The 18,560-nt window shown below is 42.7% G+C and overlaps 1 long non-coding RNA gene across 1 annotated transcript in view; it reads right to left on the bottom strand.

Annotated features, from left to right (window-relative positions):
- Window positions 1–2,311: 2,311 nt before the first annotated feature.
- Window positions 2,312–18,560, bottom strand: part of LOC137528430 (uncharacterized) — a 66,590-nt gene continuing 50,341 nt past the window's right edge. The window contains exons 3-4 of the long non-coding RNA XR_011023393.1: window positions 9,868–9,913; window positions 2,312–2,615 (exon numbers count right to left, since the gene is read on the bottom strand). This is a non-coding gene — a long non-coding RNA (uncharacterized lncRNA). The remainder of the gene's footprint in view (window positions 2,616–9,867; window positions 9,914–18,560) is intronic.

Consider the following 18,560-nt stretch of genomic DNA (forward strand, 5'->3'; position numbering starts at 1 on the left):
ATGTAAAATACCCTCAGTTGTTAGACGATAATAGGAAGGCTTAGAAAGATATGCATATATAGGCTTCAGTGCAGTGCAGTGCCCAGAATAAATAAATAACGTTAGTGTAAAATGGGATAGTAATAATAATGATGATAACTGCCTATTTTACACCTCTGATAGCTCATAAACCAAGAGATATTCTTACAGATGTGATGTGTATCAGGAATACTAGTGGCATCAGTTGGACATATTCATGTGTCCGTCCTCCGCTAGACTTCTCTAAACTAATAAAAGTAATTAAAAAAAACAGAACACTGTTATAATTTTACCGAAATGCATTAAGCACCATTAATCTAATATCAACACACCATAAAAGACCTGGCTAGCTGCCTGTTCACTCAGCTTTTTTTATGATCAATGACCAAGGTTGGCATCTATCTCAATTCAAGTCTTGCAAGGAATTCCAAAATGTGACATTGTTATGGTAATAATTCCAAAGAACTAGTTTTAAGGAAATCACTGACTCTACACTGCAAGATCAGAATCAAATAAATCATTCAAATGTTGTATTGATTTAGTCACTGTTTGAATGTGTGGGCAGGGACATTGCTACAGAGCTACAGGACCCAGTGTGAATTTAAAAATACCCTCTACCCGGTTGCATCGGGTCTGCCTGGCACCGGCATGATTTCTTCATGTCATGCTTCTGACAATGTAATATATTGCTTCATGCCTATACCAATGCCAAGATTGGATGTTATACTCAATGTTTGGTATATGTTATCTGAAAATACTTTAATGAAAAGAAATTTGAAAAAAATGACCCCTACCACCACCATCCCCAAGCACTATATATACAGTATAATAATTACAAAGTACAAGTGCCACAACCTGCTCTCCAAAGACAGTCACAAAGTGGCAGATTTGTTAGATGGGGAAGAGAACAGTTTGTGATTGAATGCTACTAGAAAGAAGCACATATAGTACCACTGCAGCATCAACAGATTGCTAATTCAGCAACTGAAGGAGGGTCCTATATTTATAACCATGATATGAGGCAGCAGCGTGATGTGGAAACTGAGCAGTTGGGTGCTCCTAAGTTCAGCAAATCTATGAAACAAACCTCTCCTTAAGGGAGGTTCATAAATAGTATGGGCTTTGGGGGGCATTCACTTACCTATAGGGGACTGCTCCTTAGCCCCACATGTATATGCAAGAGTCAATGGTCTCTGTCTCTGTACCACAGGTTGAAGTACTTGCAGTGATGTCGGACATCCCTGACCACCGCAATGCATGTCGGGGGGAGTTATAGCTCATTAATGTGATTATATCTCATGGCCAAGATATGTAATCACATTATCGGTCACATCGCATGTCGTGCATTGAGGTGGCTACATACCCTATTCTAGGGTGTCCCTCACAGACTAGAGGCCCTCTCCCAGGGGTCATATAAGAAATTATGGCCACCATGATCCCCTCCCATACCAATGCAGTCACCATGACTGCTTTCACCCATAACCAGTGGATGGGGATGGGTTGTATCAGAGGAAGATAGGATGAGCAGTTGGGCCATTCCACCCTCCTGCAAGGGTCTGCTTCCCCAGTAGTTACACCTTTGGACAGGAACATAAGCTGCCATCAACATTTGTAAGTCAAACTGCCTGATAGACTGCAACAACAACTGGTTAGCTCCCAACACCGGGGCATCAGTATTCATATATTTTCTCTGTTTAGCCACACTGACCCTAACCCTATTCCTATCCCTTACTTAGCTATTGCCTAAATATAGCTGACTCTACTCTACTATTATAGCAATTTGGAGTTGAGTGACTTACTTTTGAATGTTCTCCAGTAATCAGGGTGACAGTCCAATCACTGGGAAGGCAGTGATCAAGGCTGTCAAGTGGCAGTCTAGCCGCCAGGATAACAGAGGGCTTGGGAAACGGCATTTGAGAAAATAGCTATCTTTCCCCCTAAATGATGGATGCAAATCAGACTGAACACACACTGTGAATGCACATTAAAACCTGAGCATTATTTATTCAGTAGTGAAGTAAGTAGGGAATACCAGGCCAGACAAATGTCTCCCTGATGAAATAGTTTGCGCTGGCAGCTTTAAATGGGTTATAAATACTAATGCTGCAAGACATTATTCCATGTGATAATTTGTTTTCCTCTAAGAGGAACATCTGTGCTCTGCAATCACACTAGGCTCAGTCCTTGCCATGCAGGAAAAAAAAAACTTGTACCTTGAACTGAGCTTGAGAAAGCTAAAGTAATCCGCTCAGTCATAAACTGAAAACATCAGATTTGGTACATATCTCAGGAGAAGGATTTATTACAAAGACCAGTGTAATTAAGATACAGAGCAGAGATACACAGAATGATATACATATCCAAGGTTACCTTTACTCCATGTCAGCATGACACAGGAAATCCAATTCCAGTAGGACTGGATATATTATGCTTTGTTGAATTCCTCTAGCACAGTGGTGATGAATATAAAACAGTCATCTGAAAACAGGAACCTCAAGTTCTACCATGAGTGCTCTCAATCCATTATGTGCAGTTTCCTTAGGTGCTCCAATTTAACTGCTAGCTAAAACTGCACCGTGCAGCTCCTGGCAATAGCCCTAAAGAAATAAGAGAAGAAAAGAGCTTTGAAGTCTGGGCTGTAACAGCCTGAACAGTAGGAGAGATGTAGCTGTCTGTAATAACACACTGTGTACATAAAATCAGAATATGAAGGCTTTCCGTGCTGCGGTTATCATATCAAATCGTCAGTATGATATTTTTTACACAGAACAGAATGGAATGACACCGGCACTGAATTATTTCTTCTGCAGATCGGTAATATATCTAAGCAACATTACGATAACAATGCCCGTTCTCAGCATAAACATTACTGGGCAGCCGCCAAGCCGCGCATCCTATAACCATTCGGCAGATATCCAGGCGCGGGGAAGTAAATTGCCGGACGCTGCATTGAAATCAGGTATTATGGCTGTATAAACTCCGGCTTATAAAGAAAAGTCCACTACTGACAGAAAGGCCATCCTAAAGCAATTACTTGCGCAATAAATTCTCAAAATCACTAGCATTACTGTTATTGATTTGACATTCTGTATAATATTTTCTTTAGCTGCATACAAAGTGAAGATGTATAGGGGCTATAGCATTAGGATTATGAGATATATGTCAGGCAAATAGCACTTCTGTAAATAGGGGCACTGGAGCCAGTGGCGTAGCTTCAGATCAGTGGGCCCCGATGCAGAACTTAGACATGGCCCCCCCCACCCCGGTGACAAATTCCCTTGCCACCTAGTTTGGCAAACCCACCACCGTTTTGTTTCGGAGTACACACAGATTAGCATTCTCACTCACCTGTCAAGCGGGCGCGCTTCCACTTTCTTTCTTTAGTGTCCTTCCATCTTCATCCCTGCAGTGTTTCTGTGACCAAGTGGCATGTATGTAACTTCTTGATCAGTCACAGGGATAGGGACGCCATATAGTTTGAGACAGAGGGACGCTGAAGGAAGGAGGAGGTAGTGCGCCTGCTGGACAGGAGAGAATGCTAAGCTGTGTGCACTTTGAAGGAGAGGGGGGTGCTGGTGGCCTCTGTTACCACTAATTTAAAGGGTGGGGAAATGGGCAGCAGCACACAACACCGCAATTTGGGGTGAGGGGAGATGCTCTGATAACATTTGCCCAGAGTCACATTTTATTTTATTTAAAGGATACCAGAGCTGAATTAAAAAATAAAAACAGGGTGAGCAGGCATAAATATGATGTATTCCTCATGCCCACCACCACTCCCCCCATTATCCTCCATTCCCCTCCTTTATTGTGCAAATGCCCCCAGCAGCCACTTAGTGGTCGGACGAGTCGGGCATTAGTGTGCATGTGCAGAGCGCTCAAAGGCACATCATCAAGAATGTGAGCAGCACCTGTGCAGCAATAAATAATGACTGACTGGGCCGACCAGGAAGTGGCTGCAGGGGGCATTTGCACAGTAAAGGAGGGGGGGGGGGGGGCAGAGGAGAACAGTGGGCATGAGGACTACATAATATATATATAAATATATATATATTCCCCCGTTTTTACTTAATGATTTCTGGGCAGCTGCACTCAAAGTTTTCCCTTTCACCTGTATTTAGCTAGGAGTTTTGAATCAGAACTCCTTGCTTTTACTGATGGCTTCCACTGTAAAACCTCTGTTCTATTTAGCTGTAAAGTACACTAGTCTATGGCAGGCACTTACTGGCAGGCAGCAGACACGTGGACAGCATGCACTCTGGGTTCTGGCTGGCTCGCTCTGCAGCTCACTCACTGGAAGATGATTGGGAGGAGCCAGGACAGCCAGAGATGACATCACTGAGCAGCCAACTAGAGGGGGCGGTGCAGAATGACAGGAGTGACTCTCGTCACTACAGCAGCCGCCCAGCTACAGGAGACAAGTAGGAGAGGAGGGGGAGAAAGCGAGAGGGGACAGAGGAGATTGGGGAGGAGGAGACCAGACAGCAATCACTTGTCTGCGGTGCTGCAATGTAGTAAGTGCCTGACGGCCATTGCAAGCACACGTGCACAGGCAGGGAGGCCGCTCCTGCACACGCCCCCGGGCCCCATTAGGAGGCGGGCCCAGTCGCCATGGCGACCGCTGCGACCTCGGGCCCTACGCCCATGACTGGAGCCATGTGCATTCTATTAAGGTGGGCTCACTTTAACCAACTGTCAAAGGATCTACTTGCCCTCTGAGTAGAAATAATTTCTTCTCACATCACCTATGATGCTATAGAGATTGATTGTACTCATGTGAGGTCTCCATGTGTAGTGTATTGTGGCAGTTGCAGGGGGAGAGAGCCTAAGAAAGTGATTGAGGGTTTCTCTCTGTGTCCCAGATTTCTCTCATCTGCACTGCCATTGGCCTCAATTCACTAAGATCATGCTGGAGATAATAAGGCAAGAGTAAACTTGTCACTGCACAGTGAGAGAGTTATCTTATCTCTTCATTCCTTAAGTTACCTCCTCTGTAGTTAAATTACCTCCTCTGTAGTTAAGTTACCTCCTCTGTAGTTAAGTTACCTCCTCTGTAGTTATTTTCACATGCAGTTAATTAACAGTCTGTCTAGAATTCTGGAGTTATTTTAAGGATTGAAGAGTTAACTTAAAGACAGAAGAGTTAACTTTAGGTTTGCCTGAGGTAAAATGTTTCCTGAATACTACATGCCTCGTCACCATGGTGATAACTATAGAAATGTTATTAAAGACAGGAGATAAGCTTAGTAAATTGAGGCCATTGGCCTCAATTCACTAAGATCATGCTGGAGATAATTAGGGCCCGTTCAGATCACAAATGCGGATGGCCATGCGTGCGGAACGCGTGCGGACCGCAACGCGTACGAACGCATGGCCATCCGCGTTTGTGTGCGTTGCGTGGCTGATCCCATCACTGAAAAGTGAACGGGACAGCCACGCGTTTTAGCAAAATCTGTGTGCAGCATGCGTTCCCGGACCGCACAGGTCCGGAACGCATGCAGTGTGAACATCAGACATTGCACTCTATGCAATGTCTGATGTCGTGCGTATCGGCCACCTGCACGCGTTTCCAAAACGCGGCTGGAAACGCGTGCAGTGTGAACGGGCCCTAAGGCAAGAGAAAACTTACCTCCACACAGTGAGAGAGTTATCTTATCTCTTTATTCCTTAAGTTACCTCCTTTGTAGTTAATTTACCTCCTCTGTAGTTAATTTACCTCCTCTGTAGTTATTTTCACACGCAGTTAATTAGCAGCCTGTCTTTAACTCTGGAGTTATTTTAAGGATTGGAGAGTTAACTTAAAGACAGAAGAGTTAACTTTAGGCTTGCCTGAAGATAAACGTTTCCTGAATACTACATGCCTTATCACCATGGTAACAACTCTAGAAGCATTATTAAAGACAGGAGATAAGCATAGTGAATTGAGGCCATTATCTGCTATATAATTTTGGGTTCTTATTGAGACAGGTGCTCAGATGAGTAAAGAGATTTGATGTTCTCCCTGAAAGGTGTGATAACCTGGGAAATAAAGGGCTGATTATCCCAGTTTGGAATCAGACTTTTCTGGGAAAGCGCAGAGAGCTCTGTGTTTGGTGGATAAACAAAAGTAAATGTTTAAAGCTTGTGCTGCTAAAGACTGCTGTTCCATTCTCTTATTTTAAGCCTAGAAGCCTGCGGTCAAAGAATGGTAAGACTGTCTAGAAAGATCTTAAAGCAAGCCTGAACTGAAAAATAAAAGTCAAAATAAACAAACGCACGTCATAATTACTTCCCACGTATCTCTTTCTCCTCTCCCGTGTCCTCCTTGTCCACCTTGATCGATGGAATTCTTCCGCCTCCATTTTTAAAATGATTATAACCCCGTTACAGTTTCTGGGTCAGAATCCCTTAACCAGTAATATCACTTGAGCCATAGGGAAACATTCACATTACTTTGCACATTAATTGTCCTTTCAGTTAAAACTGACAGCAACTGATATAGTGAAAAATGGCCCTAAGGCGTTAAAGAGAACCCGAGGTGGGAATTACTAATACTATTGGGGCACAGAGGCTGGTTGCGCACACTAAGACCAGCCTCTGTTGCCCCATCGTATGCCTTCATATCCCCCCTGCTCGCCGCTATAGACCCCGCAGTGCTGGCGACACGCAGCGCGTCGCCAGCACAATGTTTACCTAAGCGCTGTCAGTCAGCGCCGCTCCCCCGCCTCCTCCGCATCGCCGCTACCCGCCCGCGTCACTTCCCTCCTATCAGCGGGAGGGAAGGGACACGGGCGGGTGTGCCGATGCGGAGGAGGCGGGGGAGCGGCGCTGACAGACAGCGCTAAGGTAAACATTGTGCTGGCGACATGCTGCGTGTCGCCAGCACTGCGGGGGGTATAGCGGCGAGCAGGGGGGACATGGAGGCATACGATGGGGCAACAAGGGCTGGTCTTAGTGTGCGCAAACCAGCCTCTGTGCCCCAATAGTATTAGTAATTCCCACCTCGGGTTCTCTTTAAGCTTTCAGAGGCACAAGTCTGACTAGATCTATTCAGAAATGGAAGGAATCATTGTTAGAGGAAAATGACAAGCTTCTGAGAAGAAAGCGAGGTATGTATGTAATAATAATTAGCAGGTACATAATGTGTTTATTTTAAATCGTTTTACTCAGTTCAGGTTCACTTAAAGTCCTATTAAAACAACTAGTTTGTTTAAAGTTTTCTGCACCAGGTAATATATCCAACATCAATGGTATGGTGGCCAGTCTGAGTGCTAGTTGTTTTGATGGTCTACCTGTGTAGGCAGTGCTTCTGCTCTTAGGTAAAGCATCCCCTGCAATATTAAGTATATTTTCCTAAATTCTAACGTTTGCAGTTGCTGCTATTTTGGTAACAGTTTTAGCAGTCAAGAGAATCGTTGTAACTACTCTAGAATGATGCAATTAAACTGGCTTTATGGTGAGTACTGGTACCTCCAATGCTTCCAAATACCATCCCCTGAAATCTACTAAGACATGCAATATTTAACCAAGTGTTTAACCAAGTGCCAAGGTCTTCACAGGTCAGTTAGGAGGTTAATTCACTGCAGACTATCCTGGCTCTTGCGGAGTATACAATGCACACCTATACCTGTTTTCAGTGTTTGTCAGAGGCCTCTGTATAAAGTCAGTGTTCATATCTCCGCCTTTTGTTTGCTCCAGTTTGTGGAGCTTTGGAACTGTCCCTTGCCTGAGTTCTTAAAGATGGATTGTCAGCCACAAAATCAAATTCTATTTAAACACTGCATTGTGTTTTTAATGCTGCCAGAAATCTCACCCTGCAGTACAAGCTCTCCAATCTATTCGGGAATGTCTCTGCTGTAATTATCTTATCCCAGTTACCCAGGCTCTGTTCTCTTGCTGTCGCTGAAGGCAGAGAGAGAGGGAAGTTGGTCATCTCCCCTCCCACATTCCTGCTCCTCTCTGATTGGGCTGAGCACACTGCAGTGACAGGCTTAGCTGAAATCTGATGCTTGTGCTTACACATGGTTAGAATGCAAGCCACGATGACACAGCATATTGGAGGAGAACTAAGGGAAGAAATGACATCAGGGATTTAGCCTCAGACTGTAGGAAAAAGAAATGGAGACTGCCAGGAACAAAATTCTCTTCATTTACTATATAGAATTCACTGAAATCAAAACGTAGACAGTACAATAAATCTGTTATTTAAGTAGATCTATTTACCTTACCGATTTATCTACTTCTATATGTGTTTTTTTTCCTGTCATAGTATGTCTGACCTTCCTGCTTTAAACCTGCAGGCTTACAGCTCTTTTCTCTTAGAGCCTGTTTCCACTCAGTTTTTTCCGTACGTTAGTTTTTCTACATGAGTTGACAGCTTTGCATTGCTGTCAATTGTTTTTCTGCATGTACAAAATGATACAACATGGTACAAAATGCATTCAAGTGTGAACAGGCCCATTGATTAAAGTGGAATATAACCCAGTATTTCTTCTTTGCTGTAAAAGATTATTTACAGCATATAATATACTAACACAATGTTGTTGTTTTTTTAGTAAAACCGCATTTAAAGGGTTATATCACAGGACTGACTTTTTCTCCTGCAGGGGCTGCCGCATCCGAACTGGTGATTAGCTTATCTTCTGTATACATTCTTTACTTGAGACAATTAAGTAAACATTCTCTGGCTGTGCAGAAACTTATGCTAATGAGTCCTGGAGTGAAACACAGGTCAGAAATCACTGATGGCTACATTTAAAACAGAATTACAACAGTTATGAATAAAATGCACTAGCAGCTTTCAAAGTAAATAAACTGAACTTTGGGAAGTTATAATTTATAAATGAATTATACTACTTATGCACACAAGCAAATATGATAATTGTATGGGTTATAAAAAGTAGGAAAACACATTTTTGTTGAATATTTTGTCAGAGTTTTAAACCACTTTAACATTGGTTGCAGTTTTCCTGTGCAGAAAATGCACAGAAAAACTGCAATACAGGCCATTAATAAGTAGTCACAGAACATGATTAAAACAGAGGATGTAGTCATGGTTACGACTGTTATGACCATCTTAAACCACTTAAACTAGTATTGTGACATCAGCAAGTGAATGTGCTTTTTAGAAGAGATCCTGAACTTAAAAAAAAGTCACTTTCCATTACAGTTTTATAGGAAATGACACTTACTTATCTACTATAACACCTTGGGTTGCGGCCGCAGATCCTGACTCTACTAATTCTGAAAATACAGGGTTTTGGAATTAGCATATGCTCTTCCTGATGGTTGGCTGAAGGGCATGGCCACCCCCACAAGCAGGAATGTAAGAGGGTTGAGGTGACTTTACACCTTGAAAACAAAGCACAGAGACAAAGGAATGCCCAGTAGTGCAATATGTCACCTTATATGGAAATAAAAAACAGAAAGGTGGTACTCACAAAGGTGGATTGCAATAGGTTGGCAATCAACCACATCGACTTGGGCATCCCAAGATGGCGTGCTGGGTATGGCCACAGAGCAGAGCCACAAGGAACCAACGTCCCTCCACAGGGAGGGCTAATGCACACAAGGGGAAAGAGCCAGAGGTAGATATCACTTAGTTAAAATCACTAAAATGAAATGAAAGTGGTGGTTTACCTCGTCCCCCGTGTCTGAAGCCTCCAGGACGTAGATATACTGATGCTGCTTATGGAAGCACGCATCTGTGCTCACCCCCCCCCCCCTCCCCCTCCCCCTTCACAACTACACTAATTAGGAAACTTCTTCATGGGGATCACCCTACCCACTGCCCTTCACCCCCGCCCTTCACCCTTCCCCCACATTCAAAGATCAAGCAGCATGGAGCATTACTCGATAAGTATCGCTCACCTGTCCTTGTTCAACCGGACATCACTGTCCCCTCCATGCAGTAACACTGAAGAAAAAAGAGATATACAGTATCATTTAGGTGTCCTAAGTTGGGATAAAGTTATTGCTGATTACACAGGGACATAGCTAAAACATCAAAACTGCTCTGACCCAAAAAGGGGAAACAAAGTCTAGATGTGAAGTGATTAAATAGGGCAAGCAATTGTCAAAGCCATTATATGGTGCCATTTGTGTTCTCCTGTTGCAACTCATTTGTTTTCAAGTTTCAATTAAGCACTTATAGTTACTGGTGTAGTTCACAATACTATTTCTATGGTGTGACTCTGTTCATTAGTCCAGGCCCGGTCCACCCATGATGCCAAGTGAGGCGGCAGAAGTCTGGAGACAGCACCAGGCAGAAACAGGAAGTAAAGAGAGTGCCTGGCCAACCTATACTGGGCAACTGTACCTAGCTAGCAATAGTAGGGGCACCTATACCTGGCTACCTACCTATACTGAGGGTGTTTTTAGGGGTCTCACCGCAGCTATAATGTGCAGGGCAAATAGTCGGGTGCTGTGCAATCATTCCAAGTCGGGGGGGGGGGGGGGAGATCTTCACAAATTTGCCTCAGGCAGCGCAAAAAATTCTAGAACCGGCCCTGCATTAGTTTACATAATTACTGGATATCTAGTCTTTTCTGTCCTGTTTTCTGGAAGTATGTCATTTATTTCACCAATTCAGGACTATGTTGTTAGTCTACACTGTGTTTATGGATGTTTAATCTTTGCACAGCATAGATTTAACTACACTGGCTTCATGGACCCTAGTTGAGATTTCACATTGCACCATGGCTAACTAAGCTGTCTAATGACAGGTAAGTTGTATGTACCAATCAGGAGCCAGTTTTATTGGCTTCTGACCATGTAATACTTAGCAGGCAATCACAGTGATGATAACAGGGTGAGAATTGTAAAAACAATTACTCTTGTCCTTAAATGGGCTGTGCAGCTTTGTACTGAGTAGAGATGATCATTAGGATGCACATATTTCCAAGTTTATGAAAATGTATGTCATTTTTATGCAAATATATGCAGCTTGAAAATGGACCAATCTAGTTCCACCCAGGTTTAAATTGATTGGTCCATTTTCAAGCTGCATATATTTGCATAAAAATGTACATTTGCATAAATGGATATAGTTGCACCCCATTTATCATCCCTAGTACTGAGGTTGTTAATCAAGCATCTTTGAGGCTCATATTTAAAAGAAAATAAATAAATAACTGATCTGAGTTCTTTTTCTGTTCTGCTAATATATTCCTTACTTTTATAGTACTACTTGTAGTTTATGATGAAAATAGCAGTTGCTGTTGTACCTAAAATTAATGGTTCCATACTGAATCTCTGTGATGAAGCAAACCCTTGTTGCACATTTGACTTTGACAAGTGTCACACAATTTTTTTTTTTTGCAACACAAATGACACAAAGCTGATCATTGTAAGTAATAACATGGTTTTCACAGTACAACAGTCATGTTGCCTGTATAACATTCTCAAGTGCATATTAGTTTTTCTGAAAGCATTTTCCTGTAATGTCACACTAGTATTTACTGGCACAAATGAAATAAAACTGATGTGGTTATGTATATAAGTATGGGTTTCCACAGGACAATCATCACCTGCGTGCATGCATTTTCTCAATGCATAGTTACACCACTTCCTCTTTTAGGAGCACATCTACAAGTAAAATACAAAGATCAAGGTGCACCCCTATGGTCAGCATAAAATTACAATAACCATTGCATTTATATACAGGTAGTCCCCGGTTAACGAACGAGATAAAGACTGTAGGTTCATTCTTAACCTGAATCTGTTCTTAAAGAAAACCTGTAACATCAAAAAATTCCCCTGAGGGGTACTCGCCTTGGGAGGGGGAAGCCTCAGGGTCCTAATGAGGCTTCCCACGCCGTCCTCTGTCCCTCGGGGGTCTCGCTGCAAGCAGGAGCTGTGGCGGCTCTCGGCTCCGATTTAAGCGGAAATACCCGATCACCATCGGTTCTGCTCTACTGCACAGGCGCAAGTCTCCGGCGCCTGCGCAGTACAGCGGACCCGAGTGAGATCGGGTATTTCCGTCTACTTTGGAGCCGAAAGCCGCAACAGTGCCCCCGCTGGAGCCTGGAAAGGTAAATATTGAACAAGCTGACGGATGTCGGGCCGCTGTTCGGAGGGCTGCAGTGAGACCCCCGTGGGACAGAGGACGGCGTGGGAAGCCTCATTGGGACCCTGAGGCTTCCCCCTCCCGAGGTGAGTACCCCCCAGGGGAACTTTTTGATGTTACAGTGTCTATTTAAAGGAATCATCAGCCAAAACCAACAAAATCTGCTTTACTTACCTGGGGCTTTCTCCAGCCCCTTGCAGCCGACTGTCACACGCTGACAGCTCCGCTCTCCGCCACCAGCCCGGTGCAGAAGACGACCTTGAGGTCTCCCCTACTGCGCCTGCATGAAGCGCCACTGTCAATCATGGCCACGTTGCCCACGATGTATAATGTCGGGCCAGCGGCGGAGAGCGGAGCTGTCAGCATGGGACAGTCGGCTGCAAGGAGCTGGAGAAAGCCTCTGCTTATACAAGTTTAAAAGCAATTTTTTCTTAGATTTTAAAAAAATTGATTTTCTCAACAACAAAAAAGTCCAATTTGAAATTTTTTTTGACTCGTTCCCATGGAAATACAGAATCCATGCCATTCGTATCGGCGGGTCATTTGTAAGTCTGGCGTTCGTAAGTCGGGGACTACCTGTACTGTATACCCCCAAAAGTTCTTTATCTTGTAGTCAGATGAGTGCAAGACAATTTGTGGGGTCATCTACCTCCGTATGCTGCAATACCCTGCTCCCTATTGCGTTCACTTACACTACACATGGGAATTCCCTGCATTGTTTTCTTTCGAATAGGGATGGTCCAGGGACCCCATCTCTCTTCTCTTTCTCTCTTTTCCTCTCTTTTTATTATCCTCTCCTTCTTCCTGCTTTTCTTTTTAAGTTCCTTTTTCCATATGTTTCTGTAAGCTCAATTTGCATATTGGTGGGTCTATATTATTATATTCTGTTGGCCTCAGTCCTGAAACATATGTATGGGAGCCCTGGGTGTATGATCCTGGTGGGCCCTGGGCCCCCTTTGCTTTCACTTTTTTACCAAATGACTGAGCCACATATCCTAGGTTAACCAGGTGGCACCATTTGCTGTTAATTGTACTGCAGATTATTGTGGAAGACTTGTCTAATGTATACCCAGATGCATATACTATGTTTCTTGTTCACAGTTCTGTTGTATGTTCACTCGCAAGCAGTACTGGACAGCTGCATGCATTATGTATCATATCTTGCTTTTACACCAGTATGTTATAATTGCAGGGCTGGATTTATCATAAGGCACTGTAGGCATTTGCCTACAGGTGTCTGATGATAGAAAGGCGGTTCACTTCCATCACCTAGTGTGTCCCTCCCTCGTTCCTTATGCAGGTGTTCATGCATCCTCACAAGTTTGCTTCAGGCAACAGAGTCTAGACAGTGGCGTAGCTAAGAAGCTGTGGGCCCCGGTGCAAGTTTTACATTGGTGCCCCCCAAGCATGCTATAGATAACAATTGATTCGGTGCACCAAAACCAAACAAGGACAACCACAGTGTCAGAGGTGCAAGTAGGGGATGGGAAACAATTTGTTAATGATCACTATTATTCAAAGCATCTATAGAAGTGAATATTATCAGCACAGAACCAATAAAGAGCTAATACTGTGGTTGAGGGTGGGCCCCTCGGGGCCCCCCTATTGCTACGCCACTGACCAGCCCTGTGTACCAAAATCAATGCATCCAAGAATACTTTTTGCAACAAGTATCCTCCTAGTGTTTGCATGGGTTTCATCCAGCATGTTAAAAACATGCTAGGCTTCCCCAAAATAGTTGGCATTAGCTGGTTGATGGTATTCAATTTAATGGACAGTAGTAAATGGTGGGTTCTATATTCTCTGTAAAAGTCAGCATGATTATTATTACATAATATAAACGAAATAGAACACTCCATCGAAAGACTATCTTTATATTCAGATTTCTGAGGCCATTACTTAATAAAAATCAAGCAAATGTATGTTTTTGTCTTCGGAATAAAAAGACTGACACCATTTAGCAAATGTTGCTACTTTGTATGAGCAGATATAGAAAATGTCATCACTGCTTTATAGTCCATACCACAGCTGTAACAATCTGTGTCAGAGCATGCAGCAAAATGATGTAATCTTACCATTAAGTGCGTATAAAAGCTGTCAGCAGGTTGTCAGCAGCACACAATATAATTTCACTTATGAAGAAGAAGCAAACAGGCGAACTTCAATGAGCCACAAACAAAAGCTTGATGGAGCAATAGCAGCAGCAATACATATAGAGCAAGGACATTAGTGTACTTCCACTGAATTGCGATCAGTCGTGTGGAACAAAAAAGGCATTACATAGTCCAAACTATATCAGTCCACGACTGCACAACCATAACACTACACTTCCATTGTGTTAATAGTTCTTATGTCTGTGTGTATAATAAAGTGCATCATACATATATAGTATAATCCATTAGGTGTGGCAGCAGCAGTTTCAGTAGTCACCTTCCTTAAGTTACATAAGTCACGGATCAGAAATCACAGTTTCAATTATATTTTGTCTAAGCTTTTTACAGAAATGACACTATCATACTTCTTCTGTTGCTTCTCTGTTTTGTAGCTCATGAATATCTATCTGTTTGCATTAGGCTAAGCAGGGAAATGATATTTAGCCACATACAGAATATGAAAATGCCAGATATTAAAGCTCCCATTTTCATTAGGACAGACTGCTACAAAGCTTTTCATACTGTGAACATGATTTGAAGGATTGCATCTCACCTTGCCTTAGCGCTGCTATGACTGCCTAATCATTAGATGAGCAGCAACGGACAGCCAGAAGTGCAAGCTATCATGCTTTTAGAGCCATGCCCAGCTGATACTGGAGTGAGCCATGGATTCATTGGACTGAACAGGAAAATGGCACACAGGCCTGCAACAGTATAAAAACTGATTTGTGGAACAGATCAGCATTTAAAGGAATCAGTTTTCCATCCGTGATCAGTTTTTTAAGGCATCAGTTTTCCATCCGTGGCCCTCCATTCTGTTAGTATGTGGTCAATGCGATACATCCATCAACCTAGAAAACGCTGCAGCCCCAAACTTGCGATCCATGCGGTGGAACTGACAGAACCAGATCCATTCAAACATAGCAATTTGAACGGACCCTATTTATTAACATAGGATCTATTCACCACTGTTAGGGTCTGTTCCATTACGGTCTGCTAAATGGACCATTTTTTTCCACCAGTTTTCCATCTGTCCATTATCACGCGGTCAATACAACGCATCCGTCAACCTAGAAAAAACACTGCAGACCCAAACTTGCGGCCCATGTGGTGGAACAAACAGAACCGGGACCATTCGAATGGAGCAATGTGAACAGATCCAATTGATTAATATAGGATCTGTTCACCTCCGTTAGGGTCTGTTCCGTTATGGTCCGCTAAGCAGACCTTTTTTGTCCAATGTGAACCGGCCCTTATAGGTAACTGGCCATCACACTAGCCAGATGGCAGCCCATCCACACATTTGTCAAATGTGCAAAAGCTCAGCACTGCAAAAGCTAGCAATGACAGCACTGTGCATGTTTGTGCCTGTGAAAATTGCACAATGTGTCAAAAGTGTGATTTATTCGCTGGTTGATAGATCACGTGACACAGGTGACACACAACTTTACCTCTCAGCTTCAAGCCATAATTCCCTCCTATCACGCCTTCCTGATTTCCTGTCTACTGTATCTTCCTTCATGACCTCTGGCTTCCTAAAACTCAACAATAAAACAGAACTGATCATTTTTCTTCTATTTCTATCCGATTCTATGCCAGACATAACAGTAAATGTCAATGACACTCCTATAACTTCAATTTTCCAAGCATATTGCTTAGGGCTAATATTTGCCTCCTCTCTCATTTATTAGACACATTTACTCTCTAACCACCTGGTCATCTCCAACTCAAGAACACATTTCACATATGGCCCTTTCTCTCTCAAGGCACTACTAAAATACTAGGGCATGCCCTAATAATCTCTATCCTTGACGGAATATTTTGGCGCTTTATAAATCAATAATAATAATAATAATCCTTGACTGCTGTAATTACTTTCCAACTAATTGACTTGAATCTCTCCAGTTTGTACTGAACTTGACCGATGGATTTATCAATCTCCTTTCCTGTTCCTAATCTGTTGCCCCCTCTGTCAAGCTCTTCAATGGCTGACAATTAACCAGAGGATCCCCTTTAAACTCATAATGCTAGCCTTTAAAGTGCTCCAAAATCTTTATCCCCCACACATCTCCTCACTAGTTTTCAGTTGCCACCCGGACCGTGACCTCTGCTCTGCACACAAACTTCTTCTGTCCTCCTTTTCACCTTATCAAATTCACACACAAGACTTCTCACAAGTCTCTTCCTTTCTCTGGAATTTCCTTCCAAATTATTTGTCTCATTCTCCAACCCTTGAATCCGTTAACAGCAACCATAAAACTCACATTTTCAGAGAAGTGTACAGTCTAACCTAAGCTATTCCCCCTCAGCCTCTGGCCAAGCTTTGCTTCTTGCTGCATACAATAAAGGCACCATCTCTGAATAGACACCGAATGTTTTACCCATCTTGTTTTCTTCCTATTCCTTTAGATTATATACAAGACACAGAACATTTATATTGCGCTTTTCTCCGGCCGAACTCAAAGTGCTTCGGGGCTGTAGTCACTTAGGGAACACTCCATGGGCGACACAGATTATTGGGGAGCCTTGCCCAAAGACTCCTTACTGCTTCACGTACTGGCTTGACCCGGGATTCGTACCATGGTCAAAAGCTCAAATCCCACATCAAAGGCAACAGCCTTACCAGTATGCTATCCAGATTGTAAGCTTGCAAAGGCAGGGTTCTCTCCCTTTTGTTTCTTGTAAATTGCTGCATATTTTGTTAACATTGATGTTGTCTACCAACTGTTTATTATGTACCGATGTCTGCATTTCTATGCACCCATGTTTGTTTCTTACTCTGTACAGTGCCAAAGAAGTTGATGGGGCTATAAAAAAAACCCAGTATAAAGGTCTCCTCCAGTAAATCTTGTCTCTCTAATTCGTAATCAAAATATTTTAGTTTTGAATTTAACACAAGTCCTTCTAGTGAGCAATCTGGCAATCGGGACATATTTCATTGTGTGCCAACTGATTATGTCTTTTGGCAGTCTAGAAAACACTGAATAATTTTCTCCAGCATCACAATTCAAACGTATCAATGTTTTCTGCACATAGTCTTATTTATAGCTGAGCTCTCACAGCCATGAGTTTGTACTGGAAAGGCTGCATGTAACTATTACAATTTGTTATATATGCTGATATAAATCTGCTGCAGTTCATAAATGGCGTCATTGTTATTCAGAAGAAAAACAAAAATCACATTTTTATTATTTAATACCCTGACAAATCTAAAAAACGCAGTTCTTTATTGATGTGCGTGACAGCACAGAGAGAAATTCACTGCCTTCCTCTCCTCACTGACATGCATGTAGAAGCTCCAAAACATGAAAAAAACAAAGCTGTGGATATGTCTGCACAATATGTCACCCACAACCATCTCCAGCAATCGATCTGGGCTACAGACATGCTGTCTGACTCCCCACCAGTGTGTTTTGCTCTATGCAGGGGGGAGGTGGAAACATGAGCAGCACTTAATGCTTCGAGATTTCTAGTGGCAAGACACTGGAAGTCTACCCAAAGTCCTACAATACAGGAATGGCTTAGAGAAGTGGCAGAAACACAAAGAATGGAAGAGTTGACTAGCTATATCCGGGGAGAAGGACACCTTCACGAGGGGAGATGGAGCCAGTGGGACCAGTTTAAAAACTCAGGGGAATATGATAGACTAATGAGGGAGATATGAATGTTATGAGATGTCCCTCTGGGTATCAGTGACAGAAAATAGATAATAAAATATAGTAGATCAACAGAACATGGATCGACTCAATAAGTGAGTGGATGGGAAACATGAATGCTGGTAGAGTGAAGGGAAGAGAGTGGAGTATGTAATGATATGGTTGTGATGGGGAAGAAAGGTTAATAGAAACTTGGGTCGGTTCTTTATAAAGGAAAATCTTGAGGAACGATATAAGATAACTTTGAATGTCATGTTTTTCAATAATTTGTATCGCAGAGTTTAAGGTTCCGGTCCACTCAATTGTATATGTAATGGGGAGAATTTGCAAAGTATTGACTGTTGTGTATATTTTTTGTATGTTTATAAACCTGAAAATCTTATAAATAAAGATAATTTAAAAAAAAGAAACATGAGCGGCACCATGTTGCGGGCACAGGATCATTCGTACAGCAACCTAAGTAGGTGCCTGAGGCCCAGTGGATGTCAAGGGGCCCAACACCTTTGACCTTTCTCTCATGTCAGTTTACGAGAAAATCTAGCATGAAAAACTATACCTATTAACTTGCCTTGGGCACCAGTGTACCGCAATACTTCTCTGAGGAACTTCCAGTAAATTACAAATAAAAAAAACTGCAAGGGAGGTATAACACTTGTGTAGATTGGCAGCATTTTTCCGCAATGTGAA

Source organism: Hyperolius riggenbachi, chromosome 8 (assembly GCF_040937935.1).
Source record: "Hyperolius riggenbachi isolate aHypRig1 chromosome 8, aHypRig1.pri, whole genome shotgun sequence".
NCBI classification, from domain to species: Eukaryota; Metazoa; Chordata; class Amphibia; order Anura; family Hyperoliidae; genus Hyperolius; species Hyperolius riggenbachi.